The sequence below is a fragment of the Priapulus caudatus genome, unplaced genomic scaffold (genome assembly GCF_000485595.1).
Source record: "Priapulus caudatus unplaced genomic scaffold, Priapulus_caudatus-5.0.1 Scaffold519, whole genome shotgun sequence".
Lineage (NCBI taxonomy): Eukaryota > Metazoa > Priapulida > Priapulimorpha > Priapulimorphida > Priapulidae > Priapulus > Priapulus caudatus.
Window position 1 is genome coordinate 106,357 of NW_014577580.1, and position 6,050 is coordinate 112,406.

Sequence of the window (6,050 nt, forward strand, 5' to 3'; positions counted from 1 at the left end):
ACACACACACACACACACACACACACACACACACACACACACACACACACACACACACACACACACACACACACCACCACACACACACACACACACACACACACACACACACACACACACACACACACACACACACACACACACACACACACACACACACACACACACACACACACATCCCCCACCAACACGAGTTTCTCGTCGCAGTGTCAGCATGCCGAGCGGGACGTGTTGTGAATGTAATCTTGACATTGATGGCGCGGCGTCTGTCTCATCCATGCTGCCCGCATCCTCGTCGGCATAACATGCATGTTTCGTGAACAGCCCTGGGCGCGTCTCGCTAACTAGCTATCAAGCAGACAGACACGCGCATAAACAGAGAGCAAACTACGTCGACATAGCCGAGGCGAGATACGAGCGTACGCATATATATACACATATATATCTTTATATATATATATATATATATACGATTGCGTAGTAGCAGTGATCACAGTAGCTGCAGGGAACTCGTCTTTTTCGTATTTTCCCAACGTAGCAGCCTTCTATCTCTTACTTTGTTAATTACACTAGCTTCGTGGGTGGCTTGCTGCTTTCTGTAGCTGAGCTCCCGAATTTAATTTTCAACGTAAACATTCACGAGTACACATTGGCGCGCGCGCATGCGTGGATCATGCCAGTCCGTGATACCATGGCGATTTCGTGCGGAGTGACGCTAGCCACGCGCATCTAAAGTAGATATAACGTGAATATCACCATGGCAATCGTGTAGCGCCAAAAAAAATGCCTATCATGTGGCTTTGCTGTGTGATTGATGCGACGTGGGGCCTGTTTTGAATTAGTTTTTGTAATCACAACGTTGCGCATTTTCAACCAAGAAGTCGCTTATTTTTATTCACATCGTAACTTCGCGTATATTTGCAATGGAGACGTTGCACATTTTCAACCACGACGTCAAGGTTGAAATCCGCGACGTTGCGGCTGAAAAAATGATTCAAAACACGTGACGCAGTGAACAGAACCACGCGAGTGATTTGCGCACGCAGAGGGTTGTACGCCGCGCGACGGCCATTTTGGAACGATACATACATAGGCACACGCACACACACGCGCACGTATCGCATGTAGTTTTGTCTGAGCGGAGTTTGTCGCAGACAACGCGGGTGTGCCCCTATCCATCAACTACAGACGTTCATGCGCCCGGTCACTACTCCGTGCATGGCGGTGACCGTGGTATCGCTCCATCGCTAGTCTCGCAATCTATGGGATGACCCATCGTTTATATAGATCGGCTGGGTACTGGGTATACGCACGGCGGTAGATCAAAATCTGCAATATGTCGACCCGATCGCTGGCTGGGTTTACACGTCGCGTTCGAACTCTCATCGCGTCCGCGAGTTCTATTCTGTGTTAATGGCGTGCCGACACTAACAGCTATAACGCATATAGAGGGCGCGGATACACAACAGATTCTCGAGCAAAAAGTTACCGTGTCACTCCGGTGGTGTTCACAGGAGGAAAGTGCGTGAATTAGCGTGTTCTTTTTTCCGTGTTTTTTTTTCGCCTTTGACAACGCTCACTGAATGTTGCCCGGCCCGGGCATTATATACACATGCAGGCTTACATCGCAATAAGGTTAGGAGATTGCCGCTTGTGTGGCGATCATATTATTATGATACGGGTTCACACATAGACGTGTATGGGTCATGATGATGATGACGATAATGATGATGATGATGAAAATCATAACGTGCGATCACACATTCCGAGCCCCTCGTACAATATTAGTTACTCTAAACTAACTATGTAGGTCTGACTAGGTCACATATGATAGCAAAGAATCTTAACCAATATTTTTGGCTAGTTTCTTGCTAGTTTGTGGCATAAAAAGAATCGCAAAGAAGTGCAAAATATACTCCAGAAGTTCTACCCGGTAGGTTTCCGAAGAAGATTAATAGTACGAAAAGTCCGATCTTTTCGCTTTTTTGTGAGAGACAAAAATGGCGGAATGTACGTGTGACGCTAACTTCGTAATTCCTTGAAGGAAACGAAAAAGATATGCACTTTGATACAGTCTTAAACACATGCAGGTCCGCCAGTTATATATTTCTATCGATTTTTTCTACGCGACCGACATAACGCCTCTATTTGCAAGTACCAGTTATACGTGACCTATACATATTTTCAAGTCGCATCTCTTGCAAAACAAGCAGGATAACGGGCCGATGTTACGATGTAGTAAATGTGATGAATTCGAGGCACGCGCATGCCGGCTCATCGTTTCATCGATGTATGCGCTGCGGTCTACACACAGCGGTATATTACTCCGCCGAGATTTCAGCATTTTTGCATAATTAATCGGGATAGACGCTCGAGTGATTAAGAAAAAGCGAGTTCACTCGCTTCGTTCGTGAGTCATCGCAAAGCCAGAGTGAAAGTTTAATGTCTCGCTGAGTCTTTTTGATCGTACGATGCGTTACTGCTGCCGCCGCTGCCGCCGCCGCTACTACTTCTACTGTTACTGCTGGTACTGCTGCTGCTGCTGCTGACGATGCGTTACTACTGCCGCTACTGCTACTGCCGCCGCCGCTGCTGTTGTTGCTGCTGCTGCTGCTGCTGCTGCTGCCGTTACTGCTGCTACTGCTGCTGCTGCTGCTGCTGCCGCCGCTGCTGCTGCTCCTACTCCTCCTCCTCCTGCTCTTCCTCCTCCTCCTTCTCCTCCTCCTCCTCCTCCTCCTCCTCCTCCTACTACTACTACTACTACTACTAGTGATCTACTCACTACGTGACAATACGAGTGACCTGGGGACTGACTACTCCTACTGGGGGACGACGACGATACTACTACTGAATACTACTACTAACTTACTTACTACCTAGCTCACTAGCGTACTCTACTACACTGATACTACTACGACGACGACGACGACGACGCGACGACGACGAGGATAACTGGACTTGACTACTCACTACTAACTCACTACTACTACTCAACGTGACTACTGAGCTACTGGCTAGCTCTACTTCACTTATTACTACTACTACTGACTACTACTACTAAGCTCGCCTGGCTGCTGCTGCTGCTGCTCACTACTACTGCTTTCTCTCATCCTTCCTCCTCTTTCGCTCCTCGCTCCTCCTCTTCCTCTGTCCTCCTCACCTCCTGCCTCCTCCTCTCTGCGTCCTCCTCCTCCTCCACCTCATCTCGATCGCTGCTGCTGATGCCTGCGGATAGTTTGCTAGTATATATGTTCGTGAACGCTGTGGACGTGGGCAGCGGGCGGTCTGTCTCTTTCTCTCGGTGTCGCTCTCGTCTCTCTCTCTCGCGTCTCTCTCTCTCTCTCTCTCTCTCTCTGTATGTGTGTACGTGTCTACGGCTTCCGTTCGCGCCACGCAGCCGCCATCGTCTGCGTGCTCGGCCCGGCGTTTGTTGTTGCGCGCCAGCCTGTGTCCACTTTGCGCGCTACTTAATTGCCGCCGCCTCTGTGTTGCTTAGACATTCGATTCCAGTTTTAGCCGAACGCATATATATATATATATATATATATATATACTTCAGTGCGCGACCGGCGTAACATGGTAGACATCGCCTCTTATGGCCGAACCCCCCCCCTTTACATTGAGCATGGTCAATAAAGGTCGCATAATCCCCATGCGCATGCGCAATTCGCCCTGCTAGACACATCCATACCCATGCGCAGTGTATCGGGGGGAGGGGGGCGTTTGCCATAGCGGGGATGTCTCTCATGGCTGCGCGGTGCATGCGTGTGAGTGACAATAACGCGTGATTCACGACGACAATAATGGTTGCTTTCACGTCTGCAAGAGTATATTATACACTGACTAGTGGGGAAAACCCCCAATATATCGCAAGAACTCTTTGATCGCCGTCACGATCACTCGACACGATCATCACGTGGCTTGCATCTACCGTCGGCATGCAATCTCGGCAGATTTCTACGACGTGATGAATATCATCCGTAAAATTACCTGTATTTTTCTCGGAAATCTAACGTTGGGTGGGCGTGAAGGAGCTTCTGATAGCAGTTTGGGTGTAGCTTTGATGAAATAGCGCGAGACGGCGGTAGTGGTGGGTGGGCGGCGGCAGTGACGAGCGTCTGTTTATTTCCAGTAAAATACATTTTCTGTGGATGTGATCTCAAGCGACTATGCATACACACATATATAGCAACACGTCACACGCAATATCATAAAGACATTCCCATGATTTATTATACGAGCATCTGAGAAATTATTACTACGTGAACGGATAAGTCGAAAGACAGTTTACGAGGCGCACTGGTCCGTTCACGATGTCTCTCTATGGTGCCACCACAGAAACGAAGGCTTTTCATGGCGTGAAAGCCAAGGTTGAACACTACTCATAACAGACGGGAACGGGTTTGCTGCTGATCGGAGAATGTTCCCACCTATCCCGTATTCACGTGTGAACGTCGCAGACGTGTATAGTTGGAGTATTTATGTCACCCCGACGATTCATCGAACCACCCGCCTTTGTGCCCTTCGCTCCTCATTTCTATTTTAGATAAGATCAAATCAGACGAGCGACAGATAATCCACTCAATTTGCTCCTCTAGGTAATAATGGCCATTCGTGTGGCGGTTAGTGCGATTGCCCTAAAAATCACGACACACCGATTGTCATAGACCCATAGCGATCCTATATAAGCCTAGCCAACACATGCCTTCATGTAGTGGCGTGTATGTTAGTCAGTAGATGCGATGCTTGCCTGCCCACCGAAACATCTCTGTGCATTTTTATGGGGAAAGCTATGTCGGCGCGTAGGATCGGCCGACTGCGATAGCGGTAAGTGGTTTTTCTCGGACGAGGAATTCGTTTGTCACGCCCGCGAGTCGCTCCCGATGACGGCTCCTTTGTATTGCAGTGATGAGCGTATTTTTACTCAGCTCGCTTGGCACTTACCCGACCTTGCGCGGGCCCGTATTTTCTACGTATAGGCGGACGGAATATCAACCTTCGTATAAGCTACGAGCAGAATCGATTGTGATTAGATAGGAAAGAATCGTAGATGTTTATGACGATTACTATAAGTAGGGGCGAATAATGACAAATTATTCACTTATATAACTGCGCCTCTGCTACAAGCAAGTATAGCGGATGCTGCTCGACATGATGCGCAGTGATCAGATGCTGAATCGATAGATCGCGAGATTAGCTTGCTGTGTATAATTGCCAATCGCATTCTCGCAAGATCAGAGAGGATTCCAATCGCAGTAACAGCGCGATAATTTGCGCACAATATACGGAAATGCGTTTGATCACGCGCGAGATTGATTGGTCGCGGAAGAAGAATGTAAATAAATTAGCATTCCCTGGTCGAGTTCGCGTTCAAGATCCCTGCAACAGCAGCAAGATGGGTGCGTAAAAAACGATAGACAGCATTGCGAAAAATCTACGCAAAAATGTCTGCCTTGATTAGCGGGGCATCTGCGTTGGCTTTCGCACTGCGGTGCTGCTAGAGTTGGCAATTATAGTACGAGGCCAACTCTATAATGCATATCGTGTAGTGCACTCCTGTTCGACACATGTACGCAGCAGTCTACACGCGCACGCGTCTCTCGTCTGCTCTGCACACCACTATCACATAATACACACGCGAAATTGGGATTTGCTTCTGGGGATACACTAGCTATAGTCGGTAACGTTACTGCACTTCATCTGTCGTCAGCTCTTGTGTTTGAGAGTTGTCACGTAACGTTGGCAGCCATTGTTTCACAGCTGACCGCCTCGAGGGCACATGCAGCCACGCTGCTCGTGTCGGCCGCTATGTTCGCGTCGGTCGCCCTGCTATGGGTCTAAGGGGACCGCCATATGACATTCGCAACGTTACCTAATATAGTTAGCGACGCCGTCTATATTCGGTACCCTTGTGTGTGTGTGTGTGTGTGTGTGTGTGTGTGTGTGTGTGTGTGTGTGTGTGTGTCGTCGTGTCGTGCGTGCGTGCGTGCGTGTCGTGTGTGTGTGTGTGTGCGTGTCGTGTGTGTGTGTGTGTGTGTGTGTGTGTGTGT

At 48.7% G+C, this 6,050-nt stretch overlaps 1 protein-coding gene across 1 annotated transcript in view; it reads left to right on the top strand.

The window, feature by feature from the left end:
* The window catches only part of LOC106811246 (insulin-like growth factor-binding protein complex acid labile subunit), a 38,464-nt gene that overhangs the window by 27,331 nt on the left and 5,083 nt on the right, over window positions 1-6,050 (top strand). The gene's annotated exons all lie outside the window — the stretch shown is intronic.